The sequence below is a fragment of the Lacerta agilis genome, chromosome 4 (genome assembly GCF_009819535.1).
Source record: "Lacerta agilis isolate rLacAgi1 chromosome 4, rLacAgi1.pri, whole genome shotgun sequence".
Taxonomy (NCBI): domain Eukaryota; kingdom Metazoa; phylum Chordata; class Lepidosauria; order Squamata; family Lacertidae; genus Lacerta; species Lacerta agilis.
The window spans coordinates 57,704,379-57,712,631 of record NC_046315.1 but is presented as its reverse complement, the minus strand read 5'-3'; positions in this window follow the sequence as shown (position 1 = coordinate 57,712,631).

Here is an 8,253-nt window from a genome sequence, read left to right as displayed (position 1 = left end):
CAGTGGTGGTAAGTAATAATAATAATAATAATAATAATAATAATAATAATAATAATACCTTAGTATGTGGCTTGGAGTTGTTTTGTGCTTTTATGTGAACTGACTTCATATTAAGGAAAGTGGTGTATAAATGTTTTTGAATGAATGAATGAATAATGAAGACTAATTTCTGAGGTAATTGCCAGAGGGCTGTTCTCTGCCAATGGCTTACAGGGTGGGATAAGCACTCTAGGTGTCCAGTCATTCATTTTTCAACATTGGCATAATCGATGTACACAAGGGGATGTTGCTGGTGAAATAAAAATCGATAAATGCTTCCCCGTGAGCACCTTACAATAATCTAGAACAAATGGCCAGAGAATGTGGCAGAATGTCAATGCATTAATTTCCGATGGCTTTTCGGGTTCATCCTCACGGCAGCATTACATGGTATGTCAGGATAGCTTACCTTTTGTGAGATGGAAAGATAGCTGAAGATGGCATGGCAGAGGTAGGAATTATTTCTAAGGATCTCAGCTATATATCCAGCTTTCAAAGTACATGGTTTTTTATCCTGGGGGTAAAAAACATGAACTGGGTATCTCTATTTTGCTATGGACATTTCAGGGTGTCTAGCTGGCTTTTGTTGTAGGCAGAATGCCTGATGCAATGGATCATTGTCTGGTCCAACACAGGCAGTTCTTAAGCTTTCCCCCTTTAAACTGCAGAATACCTGAGGGGTTATGAGGTTGTGCTGGACCAATGGTGTGATCTACAAGTGTGCTCATGTCACCTCCCTATTGCATCGGCACAATCTCCTTTTGAAATTTGATGTATTTGTGTAAATATAGATATGGAGGTCTTATCAGAAATCCAAGAAGATTTTCAAGGGTAATTATTATTTCAAATAATTCCAACATTGGAGCGGGTAGGATGAAATCCATATATAAAAATGGAGAACTGAAGTCACCTTTTTAATTGCAGATGCAAATTAGTTTTTATTAATCATATCTAACGCTTTCTCCTGATTAGCGTAGCGGTGACTGATGAACTCATAAAGTTCCTTTAAATTACATATATAAATACGCACACAGATTATTGCACATATATGCATAACGATTGCTATATTTAGTTAGGCATTTTGTCCTAGGAACAACATTTTGCTGCAGAGCTGAATCCGCCCTACAACCAAGTGGAAGTGCACAAATCAAGAGGGGAAAAGAAACCATATAGTATTTGGTGATGAAAATTACCTTTCAGTGACTAATTGTGCTAATCAATCTCCCCATGTAAATGATAGTTGATAATTATAGACCCCTGTTAACATAACTGAGTATGGGATGGAAGAATAAACGTAATAAGCGCTCTGAAAGGAAGATGTCTTTGGTAAACACCGCAGAGTTTACTTTGCTTCTGTGTTGGAAACTTGACAACGTTCAGGCATTGCCTTTAGCCTCTCAAAAGCCTTTCTGCTTATGCTGAAAGAGTCTCTCAGAAAAGAAAAGTCTTCAGCGTGTAGTATTTGCAAGTTTATAAATGATTGACAAAGATACACGGTGTAAGCATTCTGTTATACCTTGCTCAGGAGAGCTAACAATATCTAATACAATACTTAAAACTATCAGACAACAAACCTAAATCGTGTCTCACATTCCTGTCTGTGGAATCCTTGGAACATACATTAACCATGCCAAGCTGTTCTCTACGCTATGACAGCTAGGTAGCGATTGGCGGCGGCAGCGGGGTGGTGGTGGTGGTAGAAGGCCACTGCCACAGCCAACATTACAACGGGAAGAGTTGGCCACCCCAAGAAAGGAAGCGGAGTGAATTCATGATATGGTGGGATCCTAGCATTAGTTAGGATCCTATCCTCAGACAGAGGTAGTTAATCCTGCAAAAACATGGTAGGCATGAAAATATGGTCATCAAAGGCCAAACAGAGACCCAGAGAAGTCCCTCATGTCTTCCTCTTCTTTCTCCACCTCCTCAGTGACAATGGAAGACATTAAAACTGGCCCCTGGCACAGGGCATATTGCATAAATCATCTGAAGATATGGCACATGGGACATATGGGCAACTGATGTTGGACTATGTGGAGAAGCAGGCATGGCCTAAGAATCAGACAAAACATAAATGTTGCCAAATTATAATCTACTGAGGCTAACAAGTATCACAACATCATTGCTAAATGATGCTAAGTGAGTGACTATTGTCTCTTTAAAATGCTTCTTTGTGTTCCCAAATCTAAATTCCCTAAAGATAAATTTCTCTGCTTCCAGAACTCTCTTCATTGTCCTTCTCCTTGGCTGCCTCAGCTGCACAGCGACAAATTCCTCTCAACACCCTACATATGTAAGCCATGGTAGCAGAGCTGCCCTCCTTCTCTGATGCTAATGCAGCTCCTTAATTCTTTTGTTAACCCTTTGAAAAGTGGCAAGTCAAGATTTACAATCTCCTGTCCCTGCTGGGTCCAGGAAAAAAGGGCCATCCAGATGGTGTAACAGAACCCAGCAGCTGCCCATCTCCTCCTCTGCCAAATGCAGGAATTCTGCTAAAGGCACCCAGAGCTCAACACAAGAATGTTCACAAGCCATTAGCAATGGTGCATCAAAAAGCATAATGAACAAAAGGGAGAAACGGGGACTCCACACTCGGCATCCCCTGGGCTTGTTGACAGCAGCATATGCGAGAGAAATCGGTGTCACATTTTGCATAATGAGTGCTTCTTGACAGGCCACTGTATTCAAAGAGACAAGATGGCTTTGCAGTGGAACAGCGAGAGATCAGGAATAAGGAGCCAAATAAGCAACAATAAGGCCTGGCACTGGAACTTATAAGCCATAAGCTTCAGGCTATCTTTGCTGCTAGTTTAATAAAAAGCAACAAGAATCAGCCTTATTCACTGCATGGAGAGTTAATTTCACTGTAGGGATCGGTGAATTTGTCATTTTCATTTCTTCAAGCTTCAAATTTTCCAATATTAAGTTCAGTTCTCAATATCTCCCCATCAGTTAATGTTTATTTTAAAGAGAAATCATCACAAAAATTCACCAGCGTTTTAGTGTGAATTTCTCCCACTACACATTTTTGCAAACTAATTTCCCCTAATATAATACATTTTTGTATGTTATTTTCATGAATATAACATGCTTTGACTGGATGGCTAAACCACATGAGGGTAAGGTAAAGGGTAAAGGTAAAGGATCCCTGGACAGATGTCCAGTCAATGGCAACTATGGGGTTGTGGCGCTCATCTCACTTTCAGGCCAGGGGAGCCGGCATTTGTCCACAGACAGTTTTCTGGGTTATGTGGCCAGGGTAGCCCAGCGGCGAAGGAAGCCACTTGGCCACCTGCAGCAGCAAACCCGGGGGCACCTGGGGGCAGGGTGTCACTCTGTAGCACGCATGCACAGCATCGCTACGTACAACATATGCGTTGCTACATAGCGACGCTGCACATGCTCGCTACGGAGCAGCGCCCATGGCAAACCGCGAGCAAGCTGCAGAGCGAGGCAGCCTCGCTCCGCAGCTTGCTTGCAAACCTGCTCAGTGCGCGCTTTGCTGCTTCCGACTGCAGGTGGAGGCGAGGGGCGGGCTGACCCCCCTCCCTGGCCCACCCCCTCTCCTCCGCCCCAGCCGGAAAAAGGAAAGCGCGTGCCGAGCATGTTTGTGAGCAAGCCATCGGCACATGCTTTTTCCTGGGCGGCAGGGCTCAGTTTGGGCATTGCGAGGGGGGGCACCACTGAGTGTCACCCCCTCCAGGGTGGCACCTGGGGCGGCACGCCCCCAATGCACCCCCTTGCTCCACCCCTGGGGTAGCCAATGGGTATCAAACCCTTGGTGAGATGGGGACTTCCTCTGCAATGCAAAGACAGTCTCTGGGAGATTGACCAATAGCAGGCCCAACAGTCAAAGAAGGTGATTTTTGTGTGTGCTGTAGAGGAAAGTGAGGAACAGATGGGGCCCATCTAGCAGAAGGAAAGCAAATATTGAGCAGAGTCCCTAAGATGGTTGGATGGTGCCTTGTATGCCTCGTTTTGGCAACTCCTGCAGCCAAGCTGGTGCCAAATGTATTGCTCTACTTTACTTTGGACCACATTAGTGAGCCCGAGAAGGGGGTCGTGTCATCTGGGGAGCCCCGGATCTCCACACACACTGTTCAGACTTGCGTCCTGGGGAGGTCACTTCAGTGCTGCTAACACAACAGGTTTGACTTCGCCCCTAGAAGCACATTCCATTGTCTCTCAAGACAGATGGATGCCAACAATATTATCCTAGTATATGGTGGTGCTCATGTTTTTGTACTCTTTACTTGGCTGGAGGAAAGCATTTCAAAATTCAAAGGAGTTTTGAAGGGTGGTTCTGTTTTTGTTCATGTATTGTTACAGAAAACGTGAATTGGGTTGGTTTGCTTTTAAAAGCAAAGTGGAATTTGCTGCCAAGGAGTGTGGTGGAGTCTCCTTCTTTGGAGGTCTTTAAGCGGAGGCTTGACAGCCATCTGTCAGGAATGCTTTGATGGTGTTTCCTGCTTGGCAGGGGGTTGGACTGGATGGCACTCGTGGTCTCTTCCAACTCTATGATTCTATGATTCTATGATTATCGAATTCCCAGCCCCTCTTCCCTAAACTCAGGGAAGCTGCAGGAGATAAGTAGGGAAACTGCCAAAACTACCCACAGAGATTAGGGAGGGCATGGGGTCATTTATGGTAAAAAATTTATTGATTATTACCCACCAAATTAGATTTCTGTTGAACAATTTAGCCTAGTTGACATTCTAGAAATATGATGGCAATTGTTTATATGGAGGCTGTCTGCTTGCATGTTGTGTATGCAGTGGAGGGGTGCACTGGACTCCATGAAATATTTTGAGTCTTGTAACTTATTCATTTGTACCTTCTATAAATGTGCAATGTTGCAGTTCTATGAGCATTGCAAACTCAGTGGTGATTGGTGGCTGGAAATTTATAAGCGATTATCAGATATAATAAACCAAGAAGAACTGGAAGAATTACTGTGTTAGTTACAGCCTTTCCTGGATGCCCAATGGAAGTTCCTCTTTCTCTCCTTGCCCCCCCCCAGTCCAAAACATATCCAAAACATATTTAGGGGACACATGAGGAGAAGAAGTTCTGTTGCACAGCCAAAAGTGCTTGTTCTAGTGGAACTGTTTAGTTGGATACTACCTGATGTCTTTAGAAAGAATAAGGCAGTGGCAGACTGAGGGGGGCATTGCTTTATATTTCTAAGGAGACAAAGAAAAAGCAAGGAACAAACTGCTCCATAGAATCATGGTGGGTGGAAGTATCAGGGCCCCAAAGTGCATTTGTACTGGAGACATCCAAGCTGGTCAGCTCATTCTGCAGTGTCTGCGCTCTTCCCCTTCATTCCAAACACGATGCCAAATCAAAGGTATCTGGAAGGACATGCATGTCTTAAGGCTAATATTCCTCCCCTTACTTCCTTCAGATGGGGTTTGAGAGTCTCATCTTCCTGACTTCCGGTCGAGCGCCGGCCATCACGGACGGAGCTCCCTTCGGCTGAAGGGGACTCAATGCTTCAAAGGCGAGGGGGAAATGCTACAGCGCAGCGACCCCCTGTAGAAGCCCCAAATCGAGCGTTTTGGGGACATGGGTACCGGCGGACACCAGAAGCGGGCTCTACCCTGCCCGGCAAGCTCAAGTTTTGAGCTTCAGGAGAGAGGGGGGAGCCGCGGTGTATCGGTAACAGAGCTTCCTTTGAGGCATGAAGCTGCGGGACTGTGAGGCTTGAGCGCTTGATTCTTCCAAAGATTCTGAAAAAGCCATCGCTCTCAAAGTGAGTATTAATCTGAACTGATTTGTTGAAATTGGCTACAAGGTAAAGGGGCTAAAAAAGGAAGTCAGTCCCTAACCGCTGATGAAAGAGGAGGGCAAAGAAAGTATCCCGAATCCATAAACAATTGCTTTTTAAAACTTCAAAACTTCTAAGGAGTAACAGTGAATTCCCCCCCCTCCGGAACAGGGGAGGGGGGGAGTGGAATTTTTGTGTTGAAATTCCCTGTATTTGTTGGACTATTAGACTGAATAAAGCTACTCCTGAATCTGGGAACAGATCGTCTGATCGGAACGTGAGGCTTAAGGATGACTTGGTTGGAAGGCAATGCGTATTTGGAAAGTTACTGAAGACTCCACCATTTCCTGTTTTTCAAACCCTGCGGTGTCCTTGAAGCCGAGAGGATGGAAGACACAACAATGGCAGCTTTCAAGCAGATGGTGTTATCAAAGTGCGGAGCTCTTCAGCAGATGATGACAGCAAAGTTTGCCCAAATTGGAACTGCTTTTACAAACAACACGCGAAAGACTATGAATTTACTTGATGAAAAGGTTGTAAAACTGTGTAAAATTATTAAAGGAGAGGAGGGCTACGAGGATGAAGAAGAAACAGCAAAGCAAGAAGGACTTTCTAAGTGTGAGAGGCTTGGAGTCCAGAAAGAAGAAAGATTAGAGAGCTCTTGGAGTGAGAGACCAAGAGTTCAAGAAAAACAACAATAAAAAATAAAACAAGTACAAAGAGAAAAAACTTTATGGTTATGACAGATCAGTAGCCCAAAAAGAAGAAAAGAGATACAACCTTGAGAAGAAGAACTCACAAATACGAATGCCAAATTCAGAATTGGGCACGCTAAAAACAACAGAAAAAGACACAGGAGCTGGAAAGAGAGTATTTGGGGGGGGGAGAGATCAGCAGGGGATGGGAAGAAGAAAGGGAATGTTTAGAATGGTCAGGAAAGGTGTGGGGTGAGGAAAGACTAGCTAAAGGAAAATAAGATAATTTGGTGTTGAAAAAGTATTGTTTTATAGGACTTACCGACCTGATTGAGCGATTTGTGTATCAGTGAAGGAGATAGTGAACTCAGAATAAATTTTGGATTGATGATTTAAATGTATTTTTATAGATAATAAGATATATGAATAGCCTTAGAAGGGGAAAGGAGGTAGTAGGGAAGGTATGGTTAGATTAGTGATATTACTTAGAATTATTGGAGTAAAAATTAAAATACTATCTTCTGTATGAAAATGGGTTGGAAAATAATTTAGATTGATAGAAGATAGGGGGTGAGTAATTCTTTTATTTTTAAGATGGAAAAAAATAAATGAAATAGAAATTGCCAAAGTCGTTTTATAATGAAAATTAGAAAGGGGGGGGGGGCTTTGGGGAAGTCCACCTAAGATAAATATGAAAATAAGGATTTGAAAATGTATAATTATAAGTTTTGTAGAGTTATTGTTTGTTTTAAGATTTTTTATTGTTTGTATTGTATGTTTATTTTTCTTTCTTTTTTCTTGTTTTTTCTTTTTCTTTCCTTTCTGTTTGAAAATCCTAATAAATTCTTATTAAAAAAGAGAGAGAGAGAGAGTCTCATCTTCCTGATATGAACTGTTGTGTGAGCTTCCCATTGGTTTCTGCCGCCCCCCATCCCATTAGATTTAGGTATATTTACAAAATGTTATAAACAGATCACCCTGTGTGGTTTTCTCTGCCCCCTGATGATTAGGCCTAAGAGGGTTGTGAGATTTTTCCAAGTCAAGGAAAAGGACTTTGTGCCTTCCTACCTCATTATAAGAAATAAATATTGTCCGTTTAGGGTCATTTAACCGGTTGTTTTCTTTATAAGGTTACATTATTGTCATGGATAGCAATTGTGTAGGTGGCTTTGAGTTTTTCACTTGTGCAGCATACTGCTTTCTAAACTGAAATATATATATTAATGTACTCAGTATAATTTTGGTTGTTCCACTTTATACTCTTTTATAAAAGTGAATTTTAAGGGGGATTGCTTTCATTATATTATACTCTGTATAAATGGTTTATAATATTGTGTGTGTGTGTGTGTGTGTGTGTGTGTGTGTGTATTGGATAGTCGGCAGCTAAAATCCCCGCAATGGAGTGAGCTCCCATTGCTCTGTCGCAGCTCCTGCCAACCTAGCAGTTTGAAAGCATGCCAGTGCAAGTAGATAAATACAGTAGGTACTGCTGTAGAAGAAAGGTAAACAGTGTTTCTGTGTTCTCTGGTTTCTGTCACGGTGTTCCATTGCGCCAGAAGTGGTTTAGTCATGCTGGCCACATGACCCGGAAAGCTGTCTGTGGACAGACACTGGCTCCGTCGCCCTGAAAGCGAGATAAGCGCCGCAACCCCATTGTCACCTTTGACTAGACTTAACCATCCAGGGGTCCTTTACCTTTTTACCTTGTGTGTGTGTGTGTGTGTGTGTGTGTGTGTGTGTGTGTATTTG